At 42.8% G+C, this 17,437-nt stretch overlaps 1 protein-coding gene across 1 annotated transcript in view; it reads left to right on the plus strand.

Annotated features, from left to right (window-relative positions):
- The first annotated feature begins 1,678 nt into the window (after positions 1–1,678).
- Positions 1,679–17,437, plus strand: part of LOC120793081 (neuronal cell adhesion molecule-like) — a 77,113-nt gene continuing 61,354 nt past the window's right edge. Inside the window, exon 1 of the mRNA XM_040132761.1 lies at positions 1,679–1,771. The gene's annotated coding sequence lies outside the window, so the exon portion shown is untranslated. The remainder of the gene's footprint in view (positions 1,772–17,437) is intronic.

Consider the following 17,437-nt stretch of genomic DNA (forward strand, 5'->3'; position numbering starts at 1 on the left):
GCCGGGAGAGGAGGACTTCAACGATCCACCGCAGTAATAGGCATAATAATTGGAGTTACCAGTGAGGCAGGGACGACGTCTTCTCTGGTGGGTTTTTGCACAAAGCCCTCGCAAGATTCACTTTGCACCTTGCAAAGTGCTAACTTTGTCTCCATGGTGTTGTATCCTTGAACTCGTGAACATCCCTCAGAGTATTTTATGGATAATATGCATTGGGGAAATTAAGCGAATATTTTTAATGGGATTCAAGAGGTATTCAGACATGTCTGGAGGCGGTCTGAAATGAGAGGCAAGGACAATTACAATACTTCCCAGTGTGATACTGGGAAGGCAGATGTGGGCAAGAATCCCGTGATCCACTGATGATGAGGGAAACCTCTGCTTTTGACACTGGGGGATTACGTCCATCAAACGACCTTGGCTGCATGTCAGTAAAGCAGAAAGTCTTTTAATCATATATATTATTTCACGTTTAAACGAGAAAGATGGAGCACTGAAGAAATCGAAAGAGTGTTGGGAGGGATCGTGGATTTTACCCCTTAAAAGGCAATTTACTTTAATTCTTTGGGCTTCATATTTCCAAATGATTATTAGCCCAACTGTAAAAGCATTTTCATCTTGCATCAGATCTGTGGCACAACATCATTTTAGCTAATCTCCTTCCAAAAGCTTCTGGATGGCAACTCAAACCCGAAACCCCGTCTCCCCGCCAAACCAGACTTATCCCTCATAATAACTGCATCACTTGCTCTCTGTGTTTGATGCTATATGGCTGCAGATGGCTACCGCTGCTAAGCCCGAGATAATGCATGTGTGGAACCTGCCCCGAGCGAGGGCAGCGTGGCCGGCTTGGCGGTAGACCGACCTAAGAGGAAATGTCGCTTTTGAGGTCACGTGACCTCATCCAGCAGAGTCTTGGTTGATCCCACAGGCTGCTGTGTGATTATTAGTGCAATCCTGCTCTCGAGTGTATCAGGACACGCAAATGGCTCTAAGCAGTCGAGGTCCAGAACAGCTGGGCCTAAGTTCACTGCCTAAAAGGTGAAAGTACTTTGACTAATTGCAGTCAGTGGATTTGATGTTGTGGTTGAGGTTTGTTTTCACCTCACTCCACTTCAGTCGAGCCCGATTCATGAAAGTGTACAGGATTATTAAGCCTTTAAGACTTGGAATTATTTCAGTGTTGAACATTATTAGTGCTTGTAGCATTTTCATGATGCTTAAATCTACCAACATTATTACAGCAGCTAAATTAAAAAAGCGGCTCCCTGCTGTTAAATAACAGAAAGGGGGCATTGCTGAGCATTAAAAGACAACTTTTGGCTTGTTTTATCCTAAAGTCGTCCAGCTGTTGCCCAGCTGTGGTGCTCAGCCTGCAGGATGCTAAAGTAATGTCATTAGCGGTGTCTATTTGGATAACAATTTGCTAGAATGGTTCGCTTCCTTGAGGCCACCATACATCGGCGGCGTCGCTGCGGTGTGCGCGCAAAAAGGGCGTGCGCACGCCCCGGAGTGCTGCTGCTGCTGCTGCGCGCCCCCCTCCCGTGTGTGTGTGTGTGTGTGCGCGAGCGCGCGTGCACGCGTGTTTGCGTGTCGGGGAACTGGTGGGAGAGGAGAGGACCGGGGACCGAGGCAGAGGAGACAAGCGCAAGGGGGGGGGGCTCGGCGCTGACCTGGACTCCGCGCAAGATAAACCCCGGCAGTCGGTATCGACGCGGGGCACGGGACGGGCTTTTGTGAGTGCGTCGCACCGCCGCGGGGGGAAGATCAGGTGAGCTATGCCGTTCATCGTGAACACGTGTCGTGTAGCCTTACACTTGGCTGTCAGGAGTTTGCGGGGAGAGAGAGAGGCAGCCTCCTGCAGGGAGTTGGACGCCGTAAGGCAGCCGGGGAAATCGCCGTCCTCCCGGCAGCGTTTTCGTCAGGGGAGCGCAAAGACACGGGGGGGGGGGGCTGTTTGTAGAGCTGAGTCTGTTTTTTAAAAAACAAAAAACAACGCAGCGCACCTTTCCGAGACTCCGTTACGTGTTAGCCCGCAGCTCTCCGGTCGTCAGAGGGAGCGGGTGCAGGTGCACATACGTGTCCGGAGCGCGGCTGTCAAAGCGACGCTCGACGCGGAGCGCGCTGCTGAGAGAAGATGCTGACACAAAATAGAGTTACTTATCTTGTACCTTGAATATATCTTGAACCTGTGATATGATCTGCCTTTTGCTTCGTGATGCCCGCGTTACACGCTGTGAGAAAAGATGGATGGATAGCGATGGATAGATCTGCTATATTTGAGGTTGTTGTTGTTTTTTTGTTGTCCTGTCTTGATGAATTTTTCTGTCCTCATACACAAAATCCCCTCACGTCCTAAGCTGATTTTCTCCCCACATGTTTAATTCCCTTCGCATTCGTACCACAACTCCGTCTTGTTTTCACTGACCAGTCAGTTTGTTTAGTCTAATTTCCCTTCACCAGACTCAACCTGGTTATGACAAGTCCCCCCCCCCCCGAGATTCACCAGCAACATCTCATACCGTTTATTTCACAGAGCCAAACAATTGCTTTACTGGAAAAGAAAACAAACAAAACATTCCCACCCAATCTCCTCTTTACCCCCCCTCCCCTCCTGCCGCTGCTCCCCTCGGTCAAAGCCTCGGTCGAGAGGGAACCCGCCGCCCCCCCTCTCCCTTTTCGTCAGCTCATCCCCAGACACTCTCACTCACACCCAAACACACATGTCTTGGCTGCACACTTTCACTGCCTGCTCAGATAGCCACATTAAGACAATGCTAATGACCCCTGCTTCATTGTCCGAAGCTGTTCTTCTCCATGCTCTCTGAAAGGGCTGACACACTTTCTAGTAATGTTTATTCCGGGCAGACAATTGTTAATCTCTTTAAGAAGATAACAATGTCCCCCTCTCCTCGCCTTATGTCTGCTTTGCATTAATTCAGAAACAGGCGGCAAAAATGTGTGATGCCACTGCCCAGATGCATGTACCCGGCTGCCCGGGTGCCTTTTTGGTGGTCCCTTCGGTCGTAGCTGGGCCGCGGTGGGTGAGGATGTAGCCCGAGCCCGGAGAGCCGCTACTCCGCAGCTCCCCGGAGCCCCGCCGACAGGACATTTCGGGGCTCATTTCACCAGTGTGGAGAAATCGGGACAAGATAGTGACCTACATTGTCCTGCCATCTTTACTCTCACCCTCAGCACAAATGGCACTAGGCGGGGAGATTTGCATAACTAAGGGATTATCGTGACACACGTTGGCCAGAGTTATTGTGAGAGCACCAGTCAGTCACGCCGCTGACCTAAAACCAGTGGCGGGCAGCTCTGCTCCGGGGGCTATGGGAAAAGCTTGGGTGTCGGGAGAGGAAAATGCCAATAATTTCACTCTGTGGGCACGCAGAAGAAGCACGCAGACTATTTTGCGAGAAGTGATCAATGGTCCATCTGTAAACCGCCGTCTGCGGCGTTGTGACCCCCCCCTCCCCGCCAACTGCAGGACGGGACAAAGTGTCTCACAGATAGAAAGAGTTGTTCTGTGTCACTTGTGATGATAATGACGTGATTTCTAAGAAGGACTGATGTGAACCAGAGAGACTTTCACTTGGTGATTCTTTTCACCAAGGACACACTTTATTTATGTAGAAGAAATGTCCGTTTCATGCATTCAAAGATGGCAATATTAACATGACCTCAACAAATTGCAGTCAGAGTAGTAGATATTTAAAAAGAAGGAACTCAAAGACCTCTTCTATTGTATAGCATTGAAAGACCCAACATTTGAATGGATTCTGGTTCATTCTAACTTGGGTCTGACTTTTGTAGTTTTGACCATCATTTCTATGATTTATGAAAGTTTGTACTCCCCAATCTCATTGCTCCAAGTCTAACAGGGCAAGAAATGACTGATCGGATTAAAGCCGAAATTATCTGTTGATCAGTTGATTAGTTGTTGGACAAAAAAATCAATTGGCAACTATTTTGATAATCATGAAACTGTTTTAGACATTTTCAAGCTGACATGTCACCAATTCTCTTGTTCTCGCTTCTCAAATGTGACTATGTGATTCTTAATTTGCAATATATGATTGTAAACTAACTAACCAACTAAATAAATAAATAAAAGGACGTATGGCTGAATAAATCAAACAATATAAAGAAAATGAAATGAAATCAGGATCAAATGTTGGTAATATTGCACAGGAAAACTGTGCATGTATAACTGCAGTAGCTACGGTAGGTAAAAGTAGAACTAGTGTGTTGGTTTGTGATTTAATGTTTAGAACAAACAGTTTGGGTAATAACTTGACAGTTTCCCTTCCTTTCTGTACCAAATAAGTTTAACTAACCTGGCAGCTGGTTAAAATCCTATATGATTGTCTGACCACTTGTTTTCTGTGCCCCATCTGGCTTCTTTTTACCGGAGTCGCCATGTTCCCGGATCTCAGCAGTTCCCTTACTCAGGACAGTGTTAACATTCCTGGCAGAAATAATCACTAAAACTATAAAACTGAGGTCCAAGTTGAAGAAAGCTGTAATCATCGTTTAATTAAGTGCCGCAGTCATTTCTTTTCATGCAAAACTGCTAGAGGCCAAGTTCAATAACGGGCCATCATAGGTCACTCCAGCTGATTGACTGAATGATTGAGTGTGGTCTGGAGACACGTGTACTTGTGCCCCGAGTGGAGACGATCCAGCGGCCGTCATGAATAGAAGTGCTGTGCTGCTCAGCTGTGATGAGGCTAAATCTCCGGGGACGGATGGGGGGGCCCATGCCTATCCATTAGTGTCGCTGCAGTCCGGGTGTTTCCTCCCAGTGAGCCAATCAGAACAGCAGCACAGCACACTGGCATCGCCTGGACCTCCTTGTCACAAGCATGTTCGTCTCATTTGGGGACTGATGAGCACCTCATTAGAGGACCACAGAGGGAGAGGTGCCCCCCCCCCCCGCTTCACGGCTGTCTGAGGACTCTGCTTGGTTGTAATTTGGACAAATGAATGCAGGGGCAGATGAACACATGTAAAGAAGGACATACATGTTGATTACATATACACACGTTTCACTTTCTCTCTGTCTCTCTCTCTCTCTCTCTCTCTCTCTCTCTCTCTCTCTCTCTCTCTCTCTCTCTCTCTCTCTGTCTCTGTCTCTGAGTTGGGCCTCTGTGGTTGCAAGCTGGTGGGTGCAATTAGAGTTTCACACTCAGTTAGGCAGCAGCTCTAATGGGGATCGACACGTTCCTGTGAATCCACTCCACACAGCTGCAACTGTTGATGTTTACATCCTAGACCTGTATTATATTATTAGGAGTGGATGGTGACAGATGACTGTGAAATATGGATGTTAGATGATTTATGTGTTGCTCATCGACAGACTCAGACTGGTTGCCAGAGTAATTAGATTCAAGGATGTTCAGTTGCTTTGCTATTTTCTCTTTTATCTCCCGCAACAACACAGCTTCAGTGATTTATGCTGAATTATTGCTGAAAGGATCAGTTGAATAACTGATAAGTCAATCAAGAGAAAATTATTTAGCAACTATTTTGATAATTGACTAATCAAGTAATTTCTTAAAACAAAAATTCTAAACATGTGGTTTTCTGCTTTAAATCATTGTAAGTTTGAGTTTTGAACTGTTGCTCAGACAAAATAAGACATTAATTATTGAGGATGAATCAATTTAGAAAAAAATTCGATAATGAATATAACTGTTAGTGTCAGCGCAGCCCGAATCGTTTAAGTTATTTATCGAGCAAAAGTGTGAAAAAATTTCCTGGTTTCAGCTTCTGAAATGTGAGGATTTACTGCTTTTATCTGCTTTATGTCACTGTTAATTGCCTATTTTGGGCTTTTGGACTGTAGGTTGGACAAAACAAAACATTTGAAAAGATGTCTCCTTAGGGTTCTGGGAAGCGATGGACATTTTTTGGACTTTTAGCTGGCATTTTAAAGACTGATGGATTGATTCATCAAAACATAACTGAAAAATAAATGGGTAATGAAACAATCAGAAGTTACAGCCCTATAATACTTTGGCAGTTTTAAGTAAGTTAAGTGGAAACAATTTGTTGACTTATCTATTAATGATTGATAGAAAATTAGTTGGCAACAATTTTGATGATTTGATGACTTTGGCTCTGGGAAATTGCAAGGGACATTTTCCACCATTTTCTAAACAAAAAGAATAATGGAGGAAATAATAAGCATTTTATTCAATAACAAAAAAAGTTGTTAGTTGCAGCCCAGACGCTGTCTTCTATGAGCTATTGTGCTGTACTGTTAGATTAGGTTGTATTTTTTGGGCAGTGGGCAGTGTGGCTAGATGGTGGTAAAGTAGCGGTCACTGCGGATGTCCCTACACGACCCATTGTGACCAAATCGTTACACCACAGCTTTACACCATGACCGTAATCAAGCCCAGTCACTCGAGGTTGCCCAGGGAACACTGTTATCACCCTCGTCAGGTTATTACTCGCCTTAGTCAGAACAAAGCATTTAGAGATGCTCTTTTCTATCTAAAACAACTGCCAGGGTGCAACAGCAGTAGATCCCCTTTTTGAAGTGGAAGGTTGGGAAAATGAAATGTAATGTTGTGGATTTTATGTTTCCTTTCTACTCCTAGTAGAGTGCCTGACAAGTTAACTAGCTCTGTATACCAATTGATCTTAATCCCAGTCAACACAGTTTGGGGACCTGCAATGAACAAATGAATATGAGACTTCACATGTGCGCTCAAGAGTAATTTTTTTCTGAATTCTTATAAGATGCTTTACTGTCTTGACCCCCACTAGAAGAAGCTGAGGGAGGGAAAGTAAAAGTGGGAGTGTTTTGAAGCTTTCAGGATTGCAGGGGGGGAGGAGGGGTGGATCATGTACCTCAGTCGACGCTGAGAAGGGGCAGGGGGAACAAAGGGGGTCTGTTTTCTCTGTCTGTACTGGCGGGGCGGCTGTTCTAGCCTCTTTCTTGCAATGTAGGGGGGTGATGCAGGGTTATGCTCAAAGAGATCCACAATAGAAACTTGGGTGTTGGAGCCTCTCTTTGAACACATAGTTGTTCCTGCTGAAGAGGACTGAAGAGGCAGTCCTTGCTACCGAAAGCCTCGGGCCTGTTGAAGCTCTGGCCAACTTTGGATGGACAGCAGATGTTGGAGAGGTAGTTGGTGGCCCAGTGGCAGCACATAACAAGGATCAGTGCTTCCCTTTCCTGTCCTGAAAACAACAGAAGGTGGGCATTGCTCCACCGGCAGGATTTAGGCTCGCCAAAATTACAGAGAATTCAGGAAGAGTGTGTACTTGAATGCTTTCTACTCTGTTCTCAAGCCTCCATCTTCCTCCTATCTGCATAGAGCTTAAAAAAAACTCGGCCCCACATCCCACTCTCTGTTGGCACAGTGATGCAGCCCACTTGTGTTGTCTAATAGCTCAGCAAATATATCACCACAGCTCTTATTCTGCGTATAACATTGGAGATGTAAAGAACGACCTCTGCCAAGAAATCCACCACAAGCCTCCACACCAGCCTGCTGTTACATCCTATAAAGCAGTAGAAGTGGGGGTCTGCAAAGATAAGCAGAGCGAAGGCGTAGATTATCTTGGTCGCCCCAGCACATGATGCAACAGTGACTGAATCAACAGGAAAGAAGGGGACACTTAGCTGTCAGCTCATGAATAAAGTTGACATGGGAACACAAAGTGGCTTTGCCATGGTTCAGGAGGCTCGCTGACCTCGAGGTCTTATTTAGGCCAGGCACTCTAATGCCCTTACCCTCTCGATCCACCCTCTACCCCCTCCCACACCCTGGCTGAGGGTAAAACACCATGTTAGCAGCTCAGCAACCACCAGTGAAGGGCCCTTAATCCAAGTGGGATGACAGCTTGGCTCTACATGCTGTTTCTGTGGCGCTGAGACCAATGGGCTTTTCTTTCCCTCTTTTTCATCCTTTAAACCCCCAAACACAGTCACAGGAATCCTGGGAAAAAAAAATTCCTCCCGGGGGAGACAAAGGAATGGGATGGTAAACAAATCCAAGTGTAGATCTGAAATTCCTCCATTCAGCAAAAGAGAAATGTGCATGTCCTATGAGATATCAAACCTACAAAAACACAATGTAGACTTTGGCTGCTTTGTTTTTGTTTTTTTGGTTGTCCTGGTGCCACGTGTTGTGTGAAAAACATAATCTATACCCAGATAATCTTTGTCCGGGCATCAAAATGATTAGGGAAGATTGAGGTCAAAAAACCATTAGAATCATAAACTTTGGTGCTTCTGTCAAACCAAATCCCTTTTCCTTCCTTTACATCAATCAGCTGAGCCATCCAGAGATCATGTGTGATGAGGTTCCAATGGGAAATGTACTCATTGAGTTGATCAACAGACAGCAATTTAAACAAGTCAGTGTTTCAAGTCATTTATCAAGTAAAAATGTCACATTTTTTGGTTCTAGCTTCTGAAATGTGGGGATTTGCTGCTTTCCTCTGTTTTATATTTGGGCTGTAGTCAACCGAAGAAAATCTTGGTCAACTGAAATCGTACCTTCTCTTCACCCAATCGATTGGTTGCAGGGAAAAAATGTGACTGCTGGTAGAAGTAGCAGATGCTTCAGATGAATTCTGAAGTGTATAGGGCTCTACTAACCGCTCAGATTCAGCCAAATGCTGCTAAACTGATAGGACAGTGCTTCACAGTACAGATGGGTAATGACCCAAAACATACTGCGAAAGTAACTAAGGAACTTCTTAAAGCAAAGAAATGGAATGTTCTCCAATGGCCAAGTCAGGCACCTGACTCCAACCAAATTGAGCACGCTTTTCACTTCCTGAAGGCAAAAATAATCCAACATGTTTATAATTATGTTGGTTTGTCCAAGAACTTTTGAGCCTCTAAATGTGCAGGGACTATGTATGAAAATGGCTGTAATTAATTAATAGGATATTTTTGTTAGACCCATTAAATTAAAGATGAAAATCTACACTTCAATCACATCTTGATGGATTTGTTTCAATTAGTCCAAGACATCTTGGACGAGGAGATATGTTTTTAATCTGAATTAGTGGAATGAAAACATGTGAATCAAACAGACCTACAGTTAAAATAGCCCTAACTGCCCTAACTATGCATTTATACTGTATACTGTATATGTGCCATGTTGAATTGGCCTTCCTTTCCCTGTAATTACACAATACAGATAACAAAACAGGTTTGAGCATTTTTCAGGATTCCTTTTATATCAAGGACATAATTTTTCAACCACCATGAGAAGAAAACTGTCTATAAATTTGATTTATTAACAAAAACCCAAGGACATCCACCATGGCGTTGACTGTGCTCAGGCCCTGTGCCAGAGCACTTTAGGATCAAATTCAGGCAATGGAATAGCAATCAGTATAATCTCCTTGCAGTCAGTCCTTTGCTGGTTTCTCAGAACTGGGCATCTTTAGGAGCTGGGAGAATGTAATTGTCACTAAGATAATTCCTTGCTCTGGGCTAGCAGGGCCCGGCTGTGAGGAGGGGAGGATGGACAAATGGCAACTTAATTTATCGGGATCTCCTCTGGGGCTGGCTGGCCTGATAACCCAATCAAATGTCTAGTGTGGCTGACAGCTGTCTAGGCCAACACTGGGCTTTTTCAGCACTGTGCTTGACTCCCTGTCTATGTGGAAATATCAGTGAATCTTTGTGAGGCTGCCAGGGTCTATAGCCAAAGTCCTATGGTGTTAATGCAAAGTCTCTCAAAGAGAAAATGACACTAATAATCTTTAAGTTTGTGGACATTTACAGCGGTAAATCTTTTCTATGTGTTCCATTTTCTGTCTTTTGACACACAATTACACCATTGTATATTTGGATCTTGGCAATGAATGGCATTCTTTATATTGGTTTTATTTGGAATTCTGCTGGCAGAGGTTGAAAAGACTCTGGTCTGAAGCAGACCTAATGCTCGGGTCTTCAAGGTTGGCTGGTTTTGGGCCTCTCAGGGCTCTAAGGGCACAATGACCACATCTTTCCATGCGCAGAGCAATGGTGGACATGTTACTCAAAAGGGGTTACTGCATGACAGAGAGCACGCCTCCACAGATCCTGTGAGAGAAAAATAGGACGTTTTCACTCATTGGTCAATTTTTGATGTTTCACTGACGTGGAATTCATATAGTTCCTGGTTTTGAAGTCAGTATCTTGATTGTAGTTGACATTTCAAGGTATGTAGAAGGCTCGGTTTTGAGTGAAGGGGCACTCTTTAGATGTTTGCCACTGCTCTCATGAAATGGGATTTGTGTGAAATAACAGATGAATGTGTTAATGTACTGAGAGGCTGCAGTTTGCTGCTCACTCTTAGCTTATATGCATTTTGTCAATTATCTGAGCTAAACTTAAGTGCACATCTGAGGCTTTTTCATAATTGGTAAAGCCACTATCTCAGTAAAAAAAAAAATCTCAGTATTCCATGATTAAATGATAATGATTAAATTGTAGTTTCATTTCCATAGCCAGCCTCTGAGATCATGATATGCACGACACTTATGGAATTATCAAAACCTGTTTTATAATCTCGGTTTGTAGCCCTGTGATTTAAATAAAGGAGCAGTCGCTGCCCTGAGAGCAGATTATAAACTGATCTCTCACTGTATGTCTGTTTCCATGTCTTAGTCTCTGTCTTCTCTCTGTTCCTGATTATTTCCTTTCCTTTCTAACATCTTCCTCCTATATCACTGCCATATCTACATTTATCTACCATTGTTCTACAGGAACCTGGATTGGGTGGTTATTTGTTAATCCTCAACTAAGTGTGTGTGTGTGTGTGTGTGTATTGAGTATTTCTTATATTCTTGGTAACTAGCTATTTTCAGTTGTTACAATTGAAACTGAAGAAATGTCTTAGCTAGTAAAAACCCTTCATGTGTAAAGTGGTTGCAAGGAAAAATCTGTTGCCCTGTCCAAACAAATGCGATCAACTATGAAAACAGAAAGTCACTGTAGCATTATGTACTGTAGCATACCCTCCAAAAACTGCAGGTTTATAGCAGCAAACAATAAGTTAAACTTAACTAAACTTTGTATGTGCATACAAGGAGAAATATGTGTGCTTTGCAGTTAGCCTAATATTCATGCACATTAGAGTGGAATCTGGCTATACTAACCTAGCTGTTGTTAGGTTGGTTTTCATCCAAATGTAGCGCAAATTTTTACTGAATTTCGAGAAATTCAGCAGAATAAAATGTGTGCTATTGCATGTTTCAATTCACCACTGTTATATGAATATTAGGAGGTAGTTTGTCGAGACCAACAGTTGGTGGCGCTAATGCTCCAGTCGGGTGCTTTTACAACCATTGCATACGAAGAAGGCACAACAAGATGACCTAATTAAAAGGGTGCCAGACGACCCTCAAACAGTGATAAGTAATGTAGAAAGCGTGATGGAAATATGTCATTTCTGTTTGCTTCAGGTATTCATTTAAGGAACGTAACAATCTCTTTATCACACGACACAGATGTGATGTTTTTGTCTGCCGCAATTTTCAGTTTCATTATCATTATTTCTTTACTAAGTCTGTTTCCATTGCCCTTTGTCGCATTTTGCTTTTATCGATACATCAACTTTTTATAAAAACGTTTGAGCACCATTTTGATCTAGTGACGGATCAGATTTGTCGACTATACCCCATTACCTATTTTACCCTAAATCGGTAATGCATTAGCAGCCTAATGTTAGCTTTGTCAGTTAGGTCAGTTAGCTACACAGCAGTTACACATAGCAGTTACTGGGTATAAATATCCTGTCACAACTAATGTAAGAACTAGTTTGTGTGGTGTAACTTGTTTAAATTTAGAGATGTTTATATCGTCACTTAGAAAACACATTTGTTACAACTAGCTTAAGTTTCAACAGATGAACAGATGCTACAACCGGCTCTAGTTACTGTTCTGAAGCATTAAAATGACACTACAAAAAGGACTCTTACAGTGTTTTCCTTCTGAAGCGTCTGATACCTTTCACTGGGCTGGTGCAAGGGACATTTCACCCTATAAGTCGGTGTTTCACTTAGTCGAAGTGAAACACCGACTTCCCTTGTGGTCACTGCAGAAATCTCTCTAATGCATACTATCACGTTAGGTTATAATGATTCTGGGACATTCCATGTTTACACTGTCTTATCCATTGGTAAAGCCTTAGGCAAACTAGTAGCACTCATGATATCCTTGTCTATTTTCTGAACTTATAGATTTCCCTGTTTCCAACACTGCTTTTACACATAGACGTTGTTCAATGCTATAGTGCCTAATCAGACCAGAATAAGGGCACTACATGGAGGTCAGACTGATTGGATTCTCCACGGTCACTGGCAGTGAAAAAAGTCTAATTAAGCCTTGGGCGTCCCAAGTCAGCCTCCCCAGGATTACCCTGGCCCTGCATCCAAAACCCAACCCTGGGAGAGAGTGATAACTAGACTCCCATAATCTGAAGCTGGGGCTGCCTAGTGGGGGGTTGATGATGAAATCAATGCAAACTGAATTTAACATCACCACAGGTTCAGTAGTATGTCCCTTGTGTCATCCTGGTCACAGTGTAACATATCAGGTAAATTAAGTTAAAATCAAACATCACAGTTTGAGATTCACCAGAGTGGAGTTTTTGTTAATGCTCGACACCACATCAGGAAATAGTGTATATAGCTAAATTAAGTCAGTGTGTTTTGGGGAGATAATGATAGAAAAACTGATTTCATGCAAAGTTTCATCCGTATCGTTCACAAGCCCCCGTGCTTTGAAGTCAAATTAGAAGTGTGTCTGTATGGGTGGAAACGACAGACAGATTAGAGAACAGAAAACATGCTTTGGAAGAGCATTTAACTTCCCTCCCCCTCCTCCTCAAATCTTCCTTTTCAGACAAAACAAAATCCAGCAAAGTGTCTTCCCTTTTGTGCCAACTTTAGGATGTGGGTTGGAATAATGCTCTGAATTTTGTGGTGTGCTTTTCACTTACACTTTTGTTTGCGTGAAAGTACATGTTTATTGTGGTCATGGCTTTTTAACAGTCCTTGAAAGAGTCAGTTTCTGAGGAGAATAACTCACAACAGGAGACCACTATTGATCAGGTGTTTGCCTATAGGACGTAGGGATGAAGGGAGGAAGATGTGAGGAGGGTGAGGGGTCAGGACGGGGTCAGAGACAGGGAAGAGCCAGTGACCAGGACATGCTCTCCCTCTTACCAGGATGCAGCCGAGTCTGAAATATGGCCCACTTCTCTTGATCCTGGAAACAGTGCACCTGCTAGAGGCCGGAGGATACGTCCTCTCCCCTTTCCCATTTCTCCAAGGTATCACTGACCTGTACCCAGCCTCTGGTATTCTAGTATCATTATATGAGCTGCTCTTTTTGGACATTAGCTTCTTTTCTATATCACCACAAAGGTTTAAAAATTTGCAAGAGCTTGTCATCTCTTCTTGCCTTCTCATGGGATTTAATTGTTTGTGAGTCGTGTCTCCCAGTCTAGCATCACAATGCCCCAGAGTGAGATCTGAAAATGCTCTTTTGGCCTCATAACAAAAGCCCCTGAATTTGTTTCACTCCGTCAGTTTATCTAAGCTTTGATTCAGCCGAAATGGGACTTTGGATATGAATTTCGCATTGGAAGCAGAGTGTTGGCAGCAGTGGCGGCCTGTGTCCTTGACAGCCCTGTTGAATTAATTTTGTCCAAATGGCTGGCTTAAAGAATGAAAAGGGGAGTCTGATTAAAACCTATTGATGATCTAATGCACTGCTTTGACGGAGGTCCATTTTTAACCATAATGTCTTTTGAAACAATTCTTTTTATTCCTGTGACTCATATTGTGTGGAATTGAAACATAATGGAATAGGTGGCTGCAGAGAAACCACCCAGGACAGCTCATCATAGCACCTCAGTTTGATTGACATACCTCTTCTTTTTTCACATCAGACATGGTAAAATGGTATAAAAGTGGCTCTTTTACATAACACAGGACAATTGCATGCCTAACCTCCTTCATTCACCCCTGGGCCTCTGCGAATTCAAACTGGAGCAACCTCAACATATCTGTGTTTTGTAATGCTAAAATTAGCAGAATCTGAGGCATGTGCTTGATATGGTAATAGGGCAGGAAAATAGTGTTCAAGTGTTAATCTTCTGTTTTACCATGAATATTTGCCAGAACTGGCTTCTTAAATTAGACTAAAAATTGGTTGTTTTTGGATGGATGATTCATATGGGAAATTTAAGTGGGTGATATGGATGGCATACGCAGTTTTATATCAATATATATTGTAATGTAGTATTTCTTTGTAAAATAAGTCGAGAAACTTGGGCTTTAATGTCCATTCTTCACTTTGGAAATAGCAGCATGACAAAAATTCAATTACTTTGGTTTTAGCTTTCAGCCACATTTCTTGGCCTTCATCAAATGGAGTTTCCTAACATGTCAAGGACATGGCTTAGTTGTTATGACATAACAATTCTCATATATACATTACGACCAGCTGCCATTACATGACCAAAACTGCACACTGAGACTGTTTTGGATAAAACAACCAGGCAGGAAAATTTGTTTTTTGGTTAATCCTGGAAAATTAAATACTTTTCAAATCAAGGTGCTTCATCACATTGATGTAAAGATCATATAAAAATTCAATTTTTGCCATTAAACAGACCTTCAGCATTGTCCACAATGGTCTAGTACACAGAGAGATAATTAACATTGAGCTACGATGGTACAAACAGTATAGCAAAATATCTGGTTGTAGACAGTAGAGCTGAAACACTGATTGATTAATTAACTAGCCGATTGATAGAAAATCTGTAACTATTTTGATAATTTATTTATCATTCGTGTCATTGTCCAAGCAAAAATCCTAAACATTTGCTGCTTCAGACTTTAAAAAATTTTACATAATAGTAAACTGAATATCTTTTGAGTTTTGGTCGGACAAAACAACACATTTCAATACGTTACTTTGGGATCTGGGAAGTGTGAGAGGAATCTTAAATTACCTTTTGACACAATATAAATGAAACGATGAATCAGTTTATCCAGAAAATAATCAGAGGAGTAATCAATGATGAAAATAATCGTTACTTGCAGACTTAGTAGATTGTGTTCAGTAGACATGGTATATATTCTGTTGTTTTATAACCCACCCCTAATGGGAAAGGCTTTATTGCATCTTTGCCTTTGCTCTTATGGTATCACTATACTGATTAGATGATTTTAAGTGGGACATTCACACAGGCATAATCATTTTCTAAGCCTTAAACATGGATCACTATGATCCGCCTAACCACTCTGACTATAACTATTGCGGTGTGTGGAATAAATATAACACAAGATAGCATCTATTATTCCACTAATTTAAATAGCTTCTATCGTGGTACCATCCCGTTTTCCTCTCTGCTTCCTTCACCTCATCTCCTACTTAGAACTAAGCTTTATTAGAGAAACAGAAGAAAATGCAGCAAAACATCCCACAAAATAATGCATTGTGCGGGATGATTTACGATGCTGTTGGTGGATGTGGCATAAATGAACATGTGTGAGACTTTTCCCACTAGCAGCTCTCAGCTGTGCCTAGTGCTGGAGTGCTGCTCTAAATGTTTAATGGAGAGTTAAGGGACAAAGGGCATCTTCTGTCTCTGGCTGCATAGTGTTTCATTCCCACCTGGCCAAGCTCCAGTGCTGACTGCAGCATTCTGACCCACTACACTGCTGCATTGAGACCCGATACAAGGCCTCATCGGAGACTTTTTAGCTCCACTGAAGTTATGCTGTATATTGACTAGTTTGTTCAGTACAGTTTGTGTTCTCAAACTTGGCCAGACTATAAAGTTCCTCAGTCACTTGACTCTTGTGCACTCTTTCATTTTCTGGCTTGGCCTTCTTCTTCACAACCTCGGTGTCGGAGTAGTATGCAGGTTGTTTGACCACCACCCACCAGTCTGTGTCACGGTCAAAGCCTCAGCATTTCGGTGAAGCCCTGGTTGTCGTTCAATGGCTCTTTCACTGCCACTTGGTGACAATGCATTTTTTCCATGCCATAAAGCAGATGCTGTATTATAGTAGCACAATACTGGGCCCATCTGAAACTGTTTTACATGTGAAAGGCACACCGGGATCAGGATGCCTACCACTGTGTGGGGCTTTTTGACTTGCCACTCTATAATGAGTGCACACTGGAAGGAAAAGGAGCAGGCAGCTTTAACTGGCATTGTGATCACTGCATAGAGAGAGGAAATGCAGTATAAAGTGCTGATCCAGGCTATTCTTCCAGGGCTGGGACTTTTTATATTTACTAGAATACAGGGATGACAGTGGCATCAAATGAGCTTGTCAGCAGTTACGCCTACAACAGATAAATAGGCAGGAATCTTGCAGCTTGAATATTTGTCCACCCAAAAAACAAAACAAAGTGTTATCAAAATAATAGAAAATAAATAATAATTTATAATAAATAATAAAAATAATTTCAGCAGATTTCTCTTCCCAATAGTCCCTAACCTTAGATACAGCTGTAGCAGGTGACACTGATCTTTTCAGTTCTCTTTCACTTAAAGTCAACAAATCAAGAACTAAGAAGTCAAGTGAAAACAGTTTGACTACAGAGGCTTAACCGGCAGAACAGAAAAGCCCTGCAGCTAAATGATTAGCTTCCTTTGTGTGACTAGTACCTGTCTTCTCTTGTCTTGCTGTTTGTTGTCGGTGAGTTCAAGAGGCTCCCCTTGTTCAGAGTTTTCTGCCCTCAGGGCTTATGCATGGTGTAGTCCACCACAACCAACCCTTAAAAAAAAAAAAAGACACTTAAAACAACGTGCACTGCTGTTGGACTTACTGGTAGCCTGACAGCAAGGCTCTTAGTCTCTAATTGAGCACTCAAGCAAAGATGGATGTTGAAAGGCCAGAGGTACCTGACCGGACAGGCTGGTTGGTCAGTCATCCTTCACAGACTTGCTTTCAAGCCCTTGAAGGACATGCTGGAGACAGGCAGCACTCAGACCTCCTTGTGAAGCTGAGGTGTCCTTGGCCCCCCAGCACCACTCATAGGGCTTATCCTCTATGAAAAGAGCTCTCCAAGATCTCCAGCTGGTCATCAGTCATGTCAAGGACAACACATCTATTATGTCAAGGGCCTGAAAAAATAACAGCAGCACTGCACACGGAAAGGCCCAGACAAGGATATATTTAAGTAAATCAACCCAATTCCTCTCCCACCTCAGAAAAAAAGTGTCACCATGGGAAAGAGGGAAGTAACTGTGGGTGTATAAACCAATTGTATATTTTGATTAGTGCTTGTGTTGTGGGTTGATAGCGCTGCAGTTGGGCAAATGTGTAGCTGATAAAACAGTGCCGCTGGCTGCAGTGTAAAAATGTTTGAGCAGAGCTTTGCATCCGTTTTTTTGAGTAAATACAACACGTATTGCCATCAGCAACAACCGTGGCGGGAGGC

Source organism: Xiphias gladius, chromosome 8 (genome assembly GCF_016859285.1).
Source record: "Xiphias gladius isolate SHS-SW01 ecotype Sanya breed wild chromosome 8, ASM1685928v1, whole genome shotgun sequence".
In the NCBI taxonomy this organism is placed as follows: Eukaryota; Metazoa; Chordata; class Actinopteri; order Istiophoriformes; family Xiphiidae; genus Xiphias; species Xiphias gladius.